The sequence below is a fragment of the Haemorhous mexicanus genome, chromosome 2 (genome assembly GCF_027477595.1).
Source record: "Haemorhous mexicanus isolate bHaeMex1 chromosome 2, bHaeMex1.pri, whole genome shotgun sequence".
NCBI lineage: Eukaryota > Metazoa > Chordata > Aves > Passeriformes > Fringillidae > Haemorhous > Haemorhous mexicanus.
In genome coordinates this window covers 122,774,455-122,784,407 of record NC_082342.1, presented here as the reverse complement: position 1 = coordinate 122,784,407, position 9,953 = coordinate 122,774,455, and positions in this window count along the sequence as shown.

Here is a 9,953-nt window from a genome sequence, read left to right as displayed (position 1 = left end):
CGGTATGAGAGGCCTACAGAGAGTTTAGCACCTAAATCCTACCATCTCCATGTTAGCCCTACAGCTCCCATCCCATGTGCAATCTCAATCCCAACCCCACAGTTCCCCTTTCCCAGCCCCAGTGATTTCAGCTGTTGACCCACAAGCTTTATTTCACCACCAGCTCTCTCCTTCCATCTCTAGCTGCCCCAGACAAATCTGCTCCGGGTTGAGACAACTGGGTTTTGGATTTGGGTGCAGTTGTGAAGTTTTACCTTCAGGTCCAGAAACACTACTCTCACCCCATTCTGGCAGACGTTATTGTATTTCCAGCTTTATCGTTTTGTATCCTAATCTATGATTACTCTCCAGATGTATAGTGAGTATCCCTTTGAGCAGTGATTGATGCTGCAGCACTGCAGTCCCCACCCCGGCCCCAGTGATTTTAGCTCCAGTCCCACAAGCTTTATTTCACTTCCAGTTCTTCTGTCCCACTTCTTCCTCCACATTGCCCCAGCAGTGCCACATAATGCTACTTGTGCTCCTCAGGGCAGGATCTTTGTTTTAGCTCTAGCTCTTTGTGGTCTGAGCTCAGATCACAGCCCTTACAGCAATTTCAGCTCTGACCATGGAGTTCACCTCCCAGCTCCACATTCCCTATCCCAGCCCCACAAGGGTTTTACCCCAAACCCTACCATATTTCTGTCTCCTCCAGCTCTGCTGCCTCAGCTCCAGCTCCTCCGCTTTCTACTGCCTGCAGCTAAAAACTGCTTCTGCTTCTCACTGCAGCTTGGGGCTGTTGATAAGGTCAGAAATCAGTTACTGCCATCATTTCCATGTCTCTAGAAGCTGTCCCACCCACCCACCCATCCACCCTAATGGGATCCCAACTTCGGGGATGCTTGAGGCCTGAAGCCCAACATCTACCTTCCCCCTCACCCTAGGCCTCAGCCCAGCACCTGCACTAAGACCCCCTGACCTCCCCCCAGGCAGCTCCAGGGGCTGGGAATAGCCCCTGGGCTCCTGCTCCCCCATCCCAAACGGCACCCTTGGGCTGGTTCTTGGGCCCTCGAGCCCTCTGAGCCCCCACACACTCAGCCTCTACTTGGTACCAAGGGGAACCCTCAGGCATGTCCTGCAGGCCCTGCGCTGCCGCTCCATGCCCTTCTCCCGCGGCATTTATCCAGCCCCAGCATTTCCACCGCTCCACACTGTTTTGGGCCTGACTCATGCCAAAGCCCTTATTCCACACCCTGGGGCTTTATGCCCCCACTAATCTCACAACTGGTGTTTCCGCCCCACAACCCTTACTGAATTAACATCAGGTATCTAGTAAAGAAGACAAATCAAACAAAAAAATGTAATAATACAAGCAAAATAATAAAATAATGCAATAAAAGAAGAAATCATTATTATTACAATTAAAAACAAAATAAAGTAATAAAAATGCAAAAAAAGTCAGTTTTATTTCCGGTATTCTGAACATTACTTTAAATCCAAAACCCGCGAAATATCTAGTTGCCAGCCCGCAGTAACAGCGGGCGGTCCCCGCCTGCACCACTCCAGCCCCCGGCTACCCGAACCGCGCAGGGTGCGGCGGTAAGAACTGGACAGCGCCAGCCCCCAGATACCGCCGCAGGCGTCCCATCTGTGCTCACCGGCGCTCCCCGGATCAGCTGACGCGAGGTCCCGTCCTGGCGCAGCGCCGCTCCTCGAATCGCGCAAGCGCACCTCCCGTCCTCCCAGCTTCACCGCCGAACTGACGCCTGTGCCGCCTCAACGCACGCTATTTATCCCCCAGGGCCGGGCCAGCCAGCCAATCACGACCCGAGGCAGCGCCAGCCCCACCAATCCCAGCCCGCCCATTCCCGCCGCGGTCGGCTCCGAGACCCCCCGCGGTCCCCTCAAGCCGGGCTCGCGCCGCCGCCATTGCCGGGGCCGAGTCCGCCCGCTCCCCGCCCTCTGCCTGCTTCCCTGGGAGAAATCCCGGCAAAGACCTCAACTGGAAGCTGCCGCCCGCCCTTCCTGGCCTCAACAGCGCCTGCCGAGGCTGCGGCAGCGGGGACACAGCTCCGCCGGCTCCGAAACCGGCGGTGGCGGGAGCGGCGCCTCAGGCGTACGGGGAGTGGGGCCAGGCTGAGGGGTCGGGCCGCGACTGAACGGGCTGAGATTGGCGGGACCGCGCCCGGATTGAAAGGGCGGCTGTGATTGGACAGGCCGGGATTGGCAGGCTTGGGAGCCCGTGGGAGCGTGGGGCGGAGCCCGCGCCGCTCGGAGGGCCCGCGGGCGCTCTGGGTCCCGCTGCGAGACCCCCGTCCCCTTCTCCGGCCCTCTCTGGTGCCCAGCTCCCGGCGAAAAGACCCCCGCAGAGCCCCTACCGGAGCGCCCCATTGGCACTCGGGCAGGGGGCGGGGGGGGGGCGGGTGTAGCCCGGGAGTGGTTCCGGGTCGCAAAGGCAGACTCTGCGACAGCAGGGCGGACCAGGGAGCGGCGGCGACATGGTGAGGAGGGGGCTCGGCAGCGGGGAGTGGGGACGGCGTGCAGAGCCCGCTGCGGGCTCTGGGCGCCTCTTCCCGCACACTGCTTCCGCTTCTGCGGGGACTTGGCCTGCCCCGACTGGCCGAGATCAGCACCATGGCCAGCGCTAAGTGCCCGCGCCCCCCTGCCTGCCCTCCGCCTGCTCCGGACCCGCTGCTCACGCTCGTTTTCCTCCACAGTCGTCCGATATTATAGATGATAAAACAATATTGGCTTTCACATACATAGATTAGCTTTTTGCATCACAAGTATTTTGATATGGTACAACTTATACTTACTTTTAACTGCTTTGTATAGTTTATTATGCCAGTTTATGTATGCACTGTATATTTCATATGAATAGTAGTGTGATAAATATATCGTAGGCTTTAGCAAAATGTTAAAATAGAAACTAAAATACTTCTATGTAACTAACTCAGAGAGTGGTGTAAAGCAATTATTCTGTTTCTTATATCTGCAGACAGTCCCTACCAAGTGATAACAGTGACAAAAACAGAGCTCCAGCATCCAGGAAGGATTTATCGACTCTTATCAGGGTTATCAGGGAGTGTAAAGCAACAGGATAAAACTACAGGAAGAAATAAAATATGTAGACCTAATTTACAGAATGTTCTGCAGGCAGGTCAGAGGTTAAAATCAAACAAGAGAGTTCCTGAAACATCAAAAACTCAAAGGAATGTTTGAATAATGTATAAGCTAATGAATATGCATGAAACCCCAGCAATGTATCTGTATATAGTGAACATGATTTTAAGCTACCTCTGTGCTCTTTGGCTGTGTGTCAAAAGCACCCCAGTGCTGGATTATTTTGTCCTTTTATCCTTTATTAAACTTGTAAAAATTTTAAAGAGTGAACTCTGTTTATCACATCAGTGAAGCTTGAGCTGATCTGCATCCAGGTGCTTCGGGACCTGCTGGGGGAGGCCATCGAGGTAAGCGTGGGGATTCTGCAGTGGAGGCCAAGTATTTCAACACCACAATAGCATAATCAGCAACATTAATAATTTTCTGTTCTTCATGCAAGCCTCAGCATTAAGAACGCTACCGGCCTCTACTACCATTAATAATATGCATAGTAAGTGTTATTAGTATTAATATTTAGGCAAGAATTGTTAGTGTTAACACTGGTAGTGAGTGTGTTAGCTGGTGTTTACTGAGAAGCTCTGCTCTCCCACAGTATGACAAGATCCTGAAGCTGACCTCAGGTGCAAAGTTAGGTGAGCACTGCTGTCCTTACCACCATCCCCCGATGGAGCCACACTCCAGAGATGGGCAGCAGTGAGTCTGCGGATGCCTTCCCAAGGTGACAGAGCTCGCCCTCCCTCCCGCCTGCAGTCAGGGGATGTGAAGGCAACCTTTGCTGTCCTCAGCTTCATCCTCTCCAGTGCAGCCAAGCACAGTATAGACAGTGAGTCTCTGTCAAGTGAGCTGCAGCAGCTGGGACTGCCCAACGGCAGGGGAAACCCTCGGGGTGGCACCATGAGACAGACCTGGTGGGATGTTGCTGACAGATTCCAGCCCTGCCTTCTTCACACCTAGATGGAGGGCAGGCTGCCTGCTGTGCTGTGCTCCATCACCTCCCTTCTGTGCCATCAGTCCCTGGGGGCTCCTCAGGTGCTTTGGTGAGGTTTGGCAGCTGCAGGTCTGGTGTGAGCAGAAGGATTCTTCTCATCTCCTCTCATGAGCAGAGCATGCCAGGGTGTTGTGCTGTTTTACGTGTGATTCACCCACAAAACTGCAGGAGACTGAGGATTTGTAACACGTGCAGGACAGGTTCAAAAGGAACTTGGGAAAATCCCTCTTTCTCAGTCCAAAGGGACAGCAGAGCTCACATCTGCTCACAATAATCCTCTGGAGAGTGGAGCAATGTTTGTATGGAAAGATGACCGGGGGTAAAATCAGAGGAAACTGAGAAGTTACATTTGTATCCTAACAGGAGCTATAACGGGACAGAAATTTTAGGGTAAAATACAGGTGCTGTTCTCAGGATGGAACAGGGTTGGCATGCTCCATGCTGATTCCCCATACAACCATAAGCACCTGCTAAGGGGGGGTGGAGCGGAATGGAGACACCACAACCAGGCTCTGCCAAAATCCTTGCAGGGGCAGCAACTTGATGGTACTTTGAAGCTGATTAACTGCACAGCAAGGGCTATTTTGCATACGCAGAAACACTTTCCAATTCAGAGGAGGCACCTCTAAGTCCAAAGCCAGCCAGATCTTCTTAGCACCATTCATTTAGAAGAAATCCTGAGACATTTGCAAATTTAAGAGCCCCATTAAGACCGTGGCTCCTGGGTGCAAACGATAGCTCTTTTCAACAGCAAGGAAGTCTGCATGCCCTATTGTCTCAAGGTCACTTAACTTGAGAGTCCCAGGACCCAAATCCAGCCAGAGGCCTAGTCCCCAGAAAATTTCTGCTATAAGAAATCCTGCAAAGTTTGCAATTCTAGTGGAAATCCCACAGGAAACAGAGGCTTCAGGCTCCAAATGCGATCTCTTTTCCACACAATGGAAAACTCAGCAAGCCCTTCTGGCAAGAGCAGTTCACAGGAGACCCACAACTCTCAAGGGCCAGGCATATCCGACTCCACAGAAGCTTTAATATGAGAAAAATCATGTGATGCTGGTACTCTTAAAAGGCAGAATGGGACAGTTAGACCCTGGCTGATGCTTCGTGGAGTGATTCTTTTACACAGTAAATAAAGATTTCCATTCCAATGTCTGTAGGTCACTTTGGAGACAGCCCCTGAAATACAAGACCAAGAAGAGCCATTGTTCCCGGCAGCTGTCATCTGGGAGGAATCCTATGATATTCATGATTCAAGAAACCGAACCCAAAATTTCAACACCTGATACACAGATGCAAAAGACTGCTGTTTTCCTGAGATAAGAAATGCTTCAAACCTAACATTTGGAAGGAGTTCAGAATACACACCCAGGGCGGCCATGCCCCCCAAAGTGCTGTCTCCTGGCAGATTGTCTCTATGGTAAACTCTGTCACACTAGAAATGTTAGGAAGCAGAATCCAAACTACGGCACAAGCACCTGTAAGGAAAAGGTACCTCTGTTCAATAGGTAGAATAATCTCACCCTAATGTTTCAGAGTAAGTTGACATGAGGGCCTAAGGGAGGCCAAGGCCACCTACAGCTCTACTCCCTAGATCCGCTGGTGTCAGAGGAACAGTGCAGTGGTTGCGGTTTTACAGCTGGAAGGAGAACTGGCGCTGGGTGGCGGGGCGGCAGTACCGCTCTCTGTCCACAAGGCGGCAGCAGTACCGCCGAGCTCAGCCCGGGGCTGCGGCGCGCTTTAGGGGCGGGCAGAGAACGGAGGCAAAAGGTGCCGGAGAGCCCTTTCCATTCCCTTCAGCCCGGGCAGCTGTTCTTACGGTTTCAGGGCACTTCATTTGTCCATTCCTAGATAAAAACGTTATGGCTTTATTTTCAAAACTACTACCCATCTCTAGTCAGAGTTTCCTACATTCCTGTATACAAATGAGTGGATAGAGAGAGGATTTCTTTCCAAAAGAATTTAGAGATAAATTCCTATTATTTTCCAATACCTATAAAAATGAAAAACTAGACAGGTTTTAGTATTCTATACCAACCCCTCCCTGTGAAATTTCTGGCAGCTTTGGGTCCCTCTGGGGAAGGACAACTGAGCTTGACCCCCCCCCCCCCCCCCCCCCCATTCCCCACCCACCTGCTCCCCCACCGCAGTGAGTGTGGCTCGCTCTTCCAGGGACCTTGGGGTGCCCCAAATGGCATCAGAGCCCCGAGTCTTCAACCCCTTTTCCTCACCCCCGAAGAAGGCACAGAACGAGTCCAACTGCCCTGGAGAGCAGCGCAGCGCTTCCTTGGAGCCCTTTCCACATGTACATCCCCCCAGAAGGGGATTCTGCTGCAACAAGAAAGGGGGGACAGCCCCCGGCAGGGCTGAGGTTCCTCCCCAGCCTCGCTGTCACGGGCGAGGGGCAGCGAGGGGGAGTGACAGAGGCGGCGGGGACGGGACGGCACAGAGCGGGGGCCACTCTCAGCGGGATGTCGGGAAAGCCGCAGGTGCGGCGGTGTCGGGCGGGGTGTTTGACCGGCACGGGGGGATCCGCCGAGAGCCTCCGGCCCCGTGCGGGGACGCCTGCAGGGGCCGAGGGGCGCCGGGCTCCGGCCCTCTGGGCTTTGTTCTCCGGCACCCCGAGCCCCGCGGCTGCGGGGGAAAGAAGGAAAGGGGGGACGGGAAGAGAGGAGCGATAGCAGGGGAAGAGAAAGGGCAGGGAGAGAGGTCGGGCTGTGGAGGAAAGCGGGAGGGGAAGGGAAAGCCCGGGAGGGGGGAAGAGGGATGGTGGACAGAGGAGGGAGAGAGGGGGAACAGAAGGGAGTAGCGGGGAAGGGACGGGACAGGACAGGAAGGATTTGTGGGGGGAGAGGGAAATGGGGGAAAGGGAGCGAGAGAAGACAAATACGGGGAGGAGGAAGGAGAGGCAGAGAGAGGGACAGGCAGGGAAGCCTCCCAGAGCCCCGGCTGCACCCTGAGCCCGACCCGCCCTGCCCGGGATGCTGCGCTCGGCGGAGCTCGGGTATTATCGCCTGCATTGGGCTGGATTCGTCTCTTCGGCGCAGCTCGGCTCGGTTCGGCCGAATTCGGAGCCGCTCGCTCCATTCGGCGCAGCTCGGTTCCGTTCGGCCGAACTCGGAGCCGCTCGCTCAGCTCGGCTCGGCTCGGCTCGGCTCCCTAAAGAAACCTAAACCTAAAGAAAAAGTTATACTTCTGTTCCCACAAAAATAAACCATACGAGATTCCTAATCCCTGTGTCAAACCTTATTTCAAACACACCAAAAAACCCCGAGATAAATAGTTCCACAACCAAAACAAAACGTATAAGTAACACTGAAATCACACATCCAAATACAGTGTTTATCAGTCACCAATCCTCAAAATCCATTTCCTACATACATGGTTAGTATACCTCTTCACAACTAACCTTATCCCTCACAAACTTTAAATAGTAAATTTAAAAAATCCTATACGTAACATAAACTCTTAAAATACAATTTATCTGTTCTTACCCAAATTATTGTTAAACCACAAAAATTTAAATTGCTCAAATCATTACAAATAAATACTAGTATAATATTTAGTTACAAAAAAAAAACAAAACCGCAAAAAAACCCGCAAAACCACAAAGAAATTACCTCAAAATATCAAAACTACAATTTAAAATAATTAACACTACTAAGACCCAACACAATAATAATACATCAAAAAAAAAGAAAAAAAACCAACCCCCAAACCCAGTCACTCAAACACAAATTTACTTCTCAATATCAATTCCCACGAGAGTGATCACCAGGTCCTTTGGCCTGTTGGTGAGGGGTCGTGGTGCAATACCAGTGAACAAGAACGGGGGTTAAGAGCTGCACCAGAAATCGAGACCTGAGCAATAACAACTGCTTCCATCCACCGGTCACTGCTCACCTTGTCCACTTACCTTGACTGCTAACATCCTTCCCTAAAACTTAAAACACATGTTAAACGCATGTTCTTGCCCTCTTCTCTGCCTTGTTGCTACCAAGCAGAGGAAGCCAGACCTGAAGGAAGTTTGAGAGCCTCTCTGCTCATTATTAATCTGCAAAGCATCGGAATTCTAATTGGAAGGTTACGTCATAGCAAATACTCATACTCAGCTGAAAGTAGTCACTGAGTACTGTTTTCAGTAACCTTAATCAGGAAACTGCTTACTCTTTGTCTGGTACACGGGCAGAACTTCCCAATGAATATTTAGCAGTGGCATTTTGCTTTCATTCCCTGTATTTTATTTCCATTTAATTCCCTAAATTCTTTAGCTACTGGTACTTTTCTGAATGGTTGGAAGATCACAATCATCTTAAACTGACAACAGAAAAAGAGTTCCCTTGCTCAGGTTTTTTTCTTCTCCTTTTCTGCTTCCTGTTCTGATGTGGTATCTGTTCTTTTTAATGCTTATTTAAAGGAGTACAATTATTAGTGCTCGGGGAAGATTTGTGAAGTGTTACTTCTCCATCTTGCTGGTCATGTCACAGAATCCATCAGGAAAATTCCAGTCTGTAGCTGTACCAAATTCCAGGTATTGGTACAAATAATATACAAAGTTAATGAAACACTGTCCCTTAGGGAAGATTTCCCATGTTTTTAAAATCTGTGTGAATAGATAGAAAAATGGTCAGATCAAGTGTCTATCAATTTAAATCCAGAACAGCATCACTTTAAACTGTCAAAAACTTCTGGGTTTTGATGATGGTGCTACTGCTTTTTAGACTAAAAAAATTGACAATACTGACCTTAAAACTGTTAGACATGTTTCAAATATTTTAATAAATGCTGGAGATTATATAAGGTGTTTACCTTCAATTTAAACACAGAAACGGAAAAGGACATTTTCTCCTCAATTTAAACCCTTTTCCCCACAAAACCTCAATTTTCTGGGGTTAGTGGGATGGACTGGGAAGATGCAAGGAAAAAGAACTTCTTGTACCCCCACCCTGCCCCACCTGCTCGGGTGGGTTAGGGTAGGTGTGTTCCCCTCCTCTCCTCTCCTGCCCCTTGGCACAGGGCCTTTCCCTGCACTCCTCTGAGCAGTGCCGCAGGTCCTCCCCAGCCCCTGTGAGATGCTCTCACCACCACTCGGTGAGAGACTCCCTGGAGTCCCACCTTGCAGCTCTTGGCAGCAGAGGTGTCACACACACCCCCCAGCAGCACCTGCCCCCTCCTCTCCTCACTGGCCACACCTGAGGCTGCTGCACGTCAGGAGGTGGAGATGCCCTGGCGGGGTGGGGGGAGCTGTGTGAGGGGCTGCACCACAAACCCAGGAATGGAGCCAAAGGTGAGGGGCGGGCCCAAAGGGCTCCCCAGGATGTAGATGCATGAACAAAGCTTCATAGAATGGAGAAGGCCCAAGAGTTTTTGTATTTTACACACACACACATGATAAAAGTCACATTTTTTAATAGTTAAAATATCAGTGAAAGTTACTGGCTAGTTCCAGCAGTGAGCTTTGTACAGCATCCCACCTTTATGGACTTATCAGAAGAAGCAGTTTCAGGTTTTCATCTCCTCCAAACACTTGGGAAAGCCATTTTTAACCAAACTGCTTGGCAATTTTCTCATTTGAATAAAAGCACTGGCAACGACCAACAAGTGAAAAGGAAAGCAGAATATCTCGGAGACATGATGGGATGGCTCCTATGACTAGAGCACTGGAATGGAAGATCTAAGGCTTTTTAGGAAAGACAAGCTAGGAAGATGAGGAGGGGATGCAGCACTCTACAGATATGGAACTCTGCCTGGGGAAGTACGAGGAGCCAGCTGAGAGCTTGCGGGTGAAAATTAAGGGGAGGGCAGGGACAGGGATATTAAAGATAACAGGAAGGGCTTCTATAGATCCGTTGCAAGCAAGAGAGTT